Below are 9110 nucleotides of genomic sequence, written 5' to 3' on the forward strand. Positions count from 1 at the left end.
TATAGACCTCTATAAGGTCACCCCTCAGCCTCCTACGCTCCAGAGAAAAAAGTCCCAGTCTATCCAGCCTCTCCTTATAACTCAATCCATCGATTCCTGGTAGCATCCCAGTAAATGTTTTCTGCACTCTTTCTAGTTTAATAATATCCTTTCTATAATAGGGTGACCAGAACTGTACACAGTATTCCAAGTGTGGCCTTACCAATGTCTTGTACAACTTCAACAAGATGTCCCAACTCCTGTATTCAATGTTCTGACCGATGAAACCAAGCATGCTGAATGCCTTCTTCACCACTCTGTCCACCTGTGACTCCACTTTCAAGGAGCTACGAACCTGTACCCCGAGATCTCTTTGTTCTGTAACTCTCTCCAACACCCTACCATTAACTGAGTAAGTCCTGCCCTGATTCAATCTAGCAAAATGAGTGTTTTGTGACTACTTACTGTAGGTTCCACATGACCTGGTATTCACCCCATTATGAGGGATAATGTAGAGGGAGCTTTACTCTGTATCTAACCCCGTACTGTACCTGTCCTGGGAGTGTTTGATAGGGGACAGTGTAGAGGGAGCTTTACTCTGTATCTAACCCTGTGCTGTCCCTGTCCTGGGAGTGTTTGATAGGGGACAGTGTAGAGGGAGCTTTACTGTGTATCTAACCCTGTGCTGTACCTGTCCTGGGAGTGTTTGATGGGGGGTACAGTGTAGAGGGAGCTTTACTCTGTAGCTGTTTGTGATGTGGTACACTGGCAGTGGGTGAAGTTTGTAGCTGATTCACTCTCACGGCTGATAATTAGAAGTTGCTTCCTGGAAAATTTCCGGAGTCGGATCTATTTTTACACTGACACAGTGAGAGAGAGTGGTTTCAGGGAGCCAAATTAATGTTTATCTATGTTAATATTAAGATGAAGCTGGGAGTTCTCGGCTCCTGTCTGTATTGGCACTGATGGGCTTCACCAGTTCCAAGAAAATGATGCCTTTTTATTCAAACACAATTGGAGAGATTCTTTCGAAAACTCCCAGCTTTAATCAGGGTGGAATCTGGCAGGAATCACTGCCTGATTGTCTGTCTAATCTGAGTGGCAATCAACCAGCAGAATGCAGTGTTTCCTGAACAGAAATCTCTGCTGCCGATAGACGATAGCAAAGCTGAACAGAGATTTATCAAAGTGAATTCAGTCTCTCTCCTCCCAACATTGGGTCAAGACAACAAACTGATGACCAGCTCTCTCTCTGCCAGTCACTGCCTTCTACTGGAGATAGTTTCAGAGAGTTCGAGAGCTTTTACAACACAGAGAGAGACCCTTTGGCCCATCATGTCCATGCTAGCCACAAAGCATCTATCCTAATCCCATTTTCCAACACTTGGCATATAGTCCTGTATTCTTTGTCATTTCAAGCACCCATCTAACACTTCTTAAAGACAGGATTCCTGCCTCTATCCCCACTTCCAGGCAACAAGTTCCAGATTCCCACTACCCTCTGGGTGAAAAGGATTTTCTAAATCTCCTGCTCCTTACCTGGTTATTGATCTGTCTGCTACTGACCTTCTATCTACCTATCCATATCCCTCATAATTTTATACCACTCGATCAGGACCTTTTCAGCCTCTCTGCTGAAAGGAAAAAAATCCCAGCCCAGCCAACCTCTGTCCTGAATCCTGGTGAATCTCCTCCACATCCTCTCCAACGCAATCACATCCTTCCTATAGGGAGGCAACCAGAACCACACACACTACTCCAGCTGTGGCCTCACCAGTGTTTTATACTCCGTCACAATCCCCCTCCCCTTATATTCTATTATAATCCCCTGTGCTTTCTAACCACTGTATGTACCTGTCCAGCTGCCTTCATGGCTCTTTGGGCATGGCTGGTCTCTGTAATCCCAGCACCCTATCCTTCACTGTGTATTCCTTTGCCTTCTTAATTCTCCCAAAATATATCACCTCACACATTTCAGGGTTAAATTCCATTGGCCGCTGTTCTGTCCATCTTTATCGTCTGTAATTTAAAACTTCCCTCCTCACTATTTGCCACACCACCTATTTTCATGTCATCTGTAAATTTACTGATTGCACCTCCCAGATTTCCCACATTTGGGTCTAGGTCATTAATGTACACAAGCAGCAAGGGAGCCAGCACCGATCCCTGTGGAAAATCACTCGACACAGGCCTCCTGTCACAAACCCTGCTGCCTCCTGCCACAAAGCCAATTTGGGATCCAATTGCCCGGGATCCCACTGGCTCAGACCTCGATCATTTCCCACACGGGATCTTATCAAAAGCCTTACTGATGTCCATATGGACTACATCAACCAGCTGTACTTCCCTCATCAAACAACTAGTCCCTGCTTTGAAAAATTAAATCAAGATCTCTCCCTGACAAAGCCATGATTGTCCTTGATTAATCCTTCCCTGTCCAAGAGGGGATCAATTCTGTCCCTCAAAATGTTTCCCAATAATTTTCCCTGCACTGACCTGTAATAACCTGCTTTCTTCCTCCTTCTTGAATAATGAACTGTCTGACAATTATCGGGCTCCTCTGCTGCAGCCGGACTGGATTTGATAATTGGCATCAGAGTCTCTAATCTTTTCCATTGCCTCTCAGCAGCCTGGGGTAAATTTCATCTGGGCCTGAGGATTTATCTACTTTTAGGCCGATTAAAAGCACAGTACCTCCCTCCCTACACTAACCTGTTCAATAATGTCACCATTTACCTCCACAGTTAACACAGGCGAGGTATTAAATGAATATCTTGTAATTATCTTTCAGCTCCACACACAGTTTGCCACTTTTGTCCAAAATGAATCTTACTCTTTCCCAAATTAACTACTTGTCCTGAATACATTGATGCGGAGATGCCGGTGTTGGACTGGGGTGGGGACAATAAGAGGTCTCACAAAACCAGGTTAAAATCCAACAGGATTATTTGGAATCACGAGCTTTCGGAGCACTACCCCTTCATCAGGCGAGTGCTTTTAACCTGATGTTGAGATTTATAAAACAGCTTGGGATTTCCTTTTATTTTACCTGGTAGTTTTTTTGTGCCCCTCTTTGCTGTCCTAATTTAAGTACCCCCTGCACTTTCCATACCCCTCTAAGGTGTATGCTGTTTTGAGCCCCCGGTATCTGCTATATGCCTGTTTTTCCCTTATTCAATCCTGTTTATCCCTTGTCACCCAGAGTTCTCTAGACTCTTTGGTCCCATCCTTTACAGGAACACATTGGCCCTTTTACCTTCCTTTCCTTTTGAATAATTCTCTCTGCTCCTATAGATTTTCCTACTAGTAGCTATTCCTGGTCCACTTTGGACAGATCCTGTCTTGTGTTAAATTCAGCCTTCCACCAATTCAGAGCCTTTATTCCCAGGGTATCTTTTATCCTTTTCTGTAACTATTTTAAATCTTGCTGAATTATGGTCACTATCACTGAGATGCTCCCACACTGACACTTCTACCATGTGCCTGGTTTCATTCCCTAAAATTAAGTCCAGTACCACTCCAACTCTTGTCCGATTTCTTACACTGCCTCAAAAAGCTTTCTGGATTCATATTAAGAATTCCATTCCCTCTAATAGATTCACACTCGGCCTTTACCAATTACAATTGGGGAAGTTGAAATCCGTCTATTAGTGTTAGCCTATTATCTTCATGCTTCTCTGAGATTTACCTTCATATCTGCCCTTCTCCCCCTGACTGTTGGGGGGGTGGGGAGTCTATAATACCCCCTCAGCAATGCAATTGCCTTATTTTTGTTTCTAAATTCTACCCCTATAGCCTCAATTGAAGAGTCTACTGAAATATCAATCCTCCTCATTACAGTAATTAACTCCTTGATCAATATTATCAAAGACATCAGAGCAACCTTCTCAAAAATCAATCCACAGAAAGCGACAGGCCTGGCTGGGGTACCCGGGCGATGACCCAGACCCTGTGTGGGGGTATTTGCTGACATCTTCAATCTCTCTTTACACCCGAACTAAAGGTCCCTATCAAAGGAAAGCCAGGCAGCGTGGCCGTAATGACTATCAGCCGGTGGCTCTGACATCCATCATTATGAAGTGTTTGGAAAGGTTAGTCACAGCACGAATCAGTTCCAGCCTCCCGGACTCCCTGGATCCAATACAGCTCACCTACCGCCGCAACAGGTCCACAGCAGACACCATCTCCCTGCCCCGCACTCAACGCTGGAACAGCTAGATAATAAGGACACCGATGTCAGACTCATATTTATTGATTACAGCTCAGCCTTCAACACCATTATTCCCACAAAACTCATCTTGAAACTCAGTGGCCTGGGTCTTGGCTCCTCCCCCTGGGACTGGATCCTGAACTTCCTAACCCACAGATCATAATCAGTAAGGACAGGCAACAACACTCGCCACGATCATCTATAACACCGGTGTCCCACAGCCCTTTACTATACTCCTTATGCACCTGTGACTGTGCAGCCAAATTCATAGAACATAGAAAAACTACAGCACAAACAGGCCCTTCAGCCCACAATTGCACTGATCATATCCCTACCTACCAGACTTACCTACAACCCTCAATTCTATTAAGTCCCACGTACTCACCCAGAAGTCTCTTGAAAGACCTGATCGAATTTGCCTCCACCACCACCGACAGCAGCTGCTTCCAACACCATTTTCAAGTTTGCTGACGACATCACCGCAGTGGGTCAGATCTCAAACAATGACGAGACAGAGTACAGGAATTAGAGAGCGCAACAAAAATAATCTCTCCCTCAATGGCAACAAAATGAAGAAGATTGTCATCAACTTCAGGAAGCGCAGTGGAGAACCTACCCCTGTCGACATTAATGAGGGTGAAATGTAAATGGTCGAGAGCTTCAAGTTTTTGGGTGTCCAGATCACCAACCTGTCCTGGTCTCTCCATGCCAATGCGTTAGTTAAGAAAGCCCCACCAACGCCTCAAACTAAGGAAATTTGCCATGATCACTATGACTGTCACCAACTTTTACAGAAGCACCATAGAAAGCATTCTTTCTGGTTGTATCACAGCTTGGTGTGGGCTCCTGCTCTGTTCAGGACCTCAATAAGGTTGTGAATGTAGCCCAATCCATCACGCAAACCAGCCTCCCATCCATTGACTCTGTCTACACTTCCCACTGCCTCAGCAAAGCAGCCAGCATTATTAAGGACCCCACACACCCCGGACATTCTCTCTTCCACCTTCTTCCATTGGGAAAAAGACACAAAAGTCTGAGGTCACGCACAACTGACTCAAGAACAGCTTCTTCCCTGCTGCTGTCAGACTTCTGAATGGACCTACCTCGCATTAAGTTGATTTTTCTCTACACTCTAGCTATGATTGTAACACTACATTCTGCACCCTCTCCTTTTCTTATCTATGAACGGTATGCTTTATCTGTATAGCGCACAAAAACAATACTTTTCACTGTATGCTGATACATGTGACAATAATAAATCAAATCAAAGACACCGCCTTCTTTTATACACGTACACCTCCCCCCCCCTCACCTCACCTGAAGATTCTATACCCAGGAATATTGAGCTGTTAGTCCTGACTCTCCCTCAGCCGTGTCTCTGTTAACATCACATCCCATGTGTTTGTCAACACTCTCAGTTCATCAGCCTTTCCTGTAAGATTTCTTGCGGTAGAATAAATGCCATCCAGCCTGAATCTTCCCTTGTATCTCAACATGTCTATCTTTACTTTGCCTTCCAGACTGACTTGGTGTTTCTATATTTGGTTCTGCATCTCACCCCACCCCCCCCCCCCCCAGTGTAGCCCCTCTCTGTATCCCACTCTCCTGCCAAATTAGTTTAAACCTCCCCATCCCCAACAGCACTAGTTAACCTCCTCCATCAGGATTTTAGTCCCATTCCACTTCTGGTCTGACTTGTACAGGTCTCACCTTCCCCAGAAACGGTCCCAGTGATCCAGGAGTCTAAAGCCCTCCCTCCCACATCATCTCCTCAGCCAGGCATTGATCCACCTTATCCTCCTATTCCTGTACTCACTGCCATGTGGCACTGGAAATAATCCAGAGATTACAACCTTTGAGGTGCTGTTTTTCAGCCTGCTCCCTAAATTCCTGTTGCAGGTTCTCATCCCCCTTTCTATCAATGTCATTGGGACCAGCGTGAACCACGACCTCTCGTTCACCTTGCCCTTTCGGAGCCTTGTAGGTGTTCAGTGACATCTCTGCCCCTGGCACCAGGGAAGCCACACTCCATCCTGGAGTCACGTCTGTGGCACAGCAAAGCTATCCACACCCCTCACTATCGAGTCTCTATTGCTGTTACTCCTCCGCCCTTGTGCAGCTGAGCGACCCACAGCACTGTGAGCTTGGCCGTGGCTACACTTTCCAGATGAACCTTCACTCTCACTGCTTCCAACAGAGAGAAACAGTTCCTGAGCGTACTGCACTCTGGGGCTTTCCTGATTCCCTTCTGATTAGTGGTCACCCGTTCCCTCTCCGACTGCACCTGCAGGATATCTGCGTCTGAAACCTGTGATTCACAAACCCCTCAGCCTCATGGATGCATTGCTGAGTCTCCAGCTGACTCTCAAACTCCGAAAGCTGGAATACAGCCCGATCAAACCTGGATAATTCCCGTAAATGTGGTGGTTCAGGCAAAGACTATGTAGGAATTCCCACAACGGGGCAGGACGTATAAAACACGGACTTAGCTCCCCATATGTTTAGTTAAAAGGCTCTTAAATGATTTTCTAATTGGTCTAAATTTAATGTAAGTTATCTTTTTAAAAAAGCTAGAATTCTTACCTTCCTTTACCATAGTTTTAAAAATCAATTAAAACTTACCCAGTACTTACCAATCAGATCTTTCTCTTGTTGCCTTTACTCCTGCAGCTGGAAATAAACACTCTGAACATTCAAAAGTTAGAAAGCAGAAAGCACCTCTCCCCCCGGAACTGAATTCCCGGATGCACTCACTCAGGATGTGCTCCCTCTGTTTCCCCATGTGTTTCCCCAATAATCCCTCGGGGAAGCGGCCCAGGATTGGCAGGGCAGAGGGGAAAGTACAGAGCAATCACATTAATCCAATAGTTTTCCCAAAAGAGCTGACACAGGCATGATGGACTGAATGGCCATTTCTCTGCTGTTTGTTTCTATAATTCTATGGACAGCATGGACTTTATCCCATGTATCTCTTACATCGAAAATTATCAAAAACTCTTTGAAATTTAAGTATCTCATTTTCAGATTATTTGTTGAGATTGTTAAATAACTGATGCTGAATGTTAATCTTTTCCCTGTTGCCTGGAAGTCTCTTCAGCCCAAGCTGAGAACTTGGTCACTTGAGGGGGGACAGTAGATGTTACTCACACGCTGCCCTGTTCCTCCTGCTGAGTAAAGCCCCCCACTACGGCAAGGATCAAGATCAGAGACTGGCAGCAGGGACGGGGATTCAGTTTTCACCTCCAGTTAATCAAGACACACTATCCCATTCTAACACCAATCCTATCTGATTCCCATCAAATGGAACAGATTGCTTCCTTTCTAATTCAAACCCCCTGTGCAAAGAGCTGATATTTCAGACATTAAGTAAAGCTCAGAACAATATCCACCATCCACCCTCACAGGGAGCACATTTTGAAGGGGTTTTGTTTGGAAAGGTTGATGAAAGATAAGAGGACAAATAGGTGACAAAAGCAGCTTCACGTCACTGAGAATCAGAGGTGTAAGTGGGTTATGGAGAATGGAGTAATAGAACAGTTCCCAGCCAGATAGACTTTCAATAATTGTGAAGCAGATTAAAAAGTCAAAACCATGGCAACTGATGCTATTTCCAACCAGTCCAAAAATCAAAGCCTTGCATCTCTGTAGCACCTTTTAATGATCTCAGTATGACCCAGGATGCAGTGCAGCTGAAGTATTTTTGAACATTGTAATAAAGGAACAGTTAATATTTACACAGCAAGATCCCAGACATGATAATGAGTCAGATTCAGGATATTGATTGAGGAAGGTGACCAGCAGGGACTGCCCCACTCTTCTGCAAAACAATGTGGTGGGATATTTAACATCCTCCCTAATAGGGTTTCAGCTTCACATCAGCATCTGAGAGAGTGACGTACTCCCTCAGTGCTGTCACAGAGAATGTTCACTCAGGTTGAGGGCTCGTTGGAGTGAGACCCATGACCTCTGACTCTGAGACAAGTGGACAATCCATTGGGACACACCAGGAACAGCCTGGCCTGAATGAGATTTAAAATCAAATGCTTGCTCCAAATACAAATGAATAATGTAGTATATGAATTTCAGTGCCAGTGATGCTAGGTATGTAGGCCATACATCCCAAAGACTGGTGGATTGTAACAAACACCATGTCCCTTCCACTGTTCACAACGGGCAAGGTACAGACTGTATCCAACCAGCCCGTGCTGGCAAAACTCAAAATACAATATCCAACATTGGATGTGATTCTACGATCGGACAGCATCTGCTAAACAATCCCGAGTGTGATAAAAATTGCACTAACAACCAAGATGGTCAGTTAGATTCCGAGGTGAATTTGTGCACAGGAAGCTACATATGTTAATACAAGGCTATTCGTTGTAGACAGGAAGAACACATACACACATTGCACCCATTTCAGCTAAACAAAAATAAGTGAATGGTCAAAACATTGATTATTCCTCAGGGCAATCAGGCTCAAACTACCTGGTTTAAATTTCAAACAGTGGTTGGCAGTTAACAGTCACCTGTTGCAATTTCTATGACAATACCTCTTATAAAGTCTACTTACCAACCAATCAGTACTTTCTTCCCATTCAGTATAAATTATTTGTCTTGATACTGGTGTTTTTGTGAATTGTCCTGGAAGTTTTGACGTCTCTTTTTCAACAACTCATGTTGTATATTGCTACGCAGCTATAGGTGAAACTGGCGGAAATTCCTACCGCCCCTTTTGAAGTGGTCATATTTACACATTCCATCACTGTATAATTTAGCATCTGCAATAGGTTTGAAATACAGTAGTGTTGCGATGACACTTTACCAACAGGCCATGAAAATCTACAACTGATTTTGATAAATGTTATCCCCCTCTCCCTCATTCTGTGACTGCTGTTAGTTGGTCAGTTCTGGAATTCACTGA

This window comes from Carcharhinus amblyrhynchos, chromosome 29 (assembly GCF_965287045.1).
Source record: "Carcharhinus amblyrhynchos chromosome 29, sCarAmb.v2.hapA, whole genome shotgun sequence".
NCBI classification, from domain to species: Eukaryota; Metazoa; Chordata; class Chondrichthyes; order Carcharhiniformes; family Carcharhinidae; genus Carcharhinus; species Carcharhinus amblyrhynchos.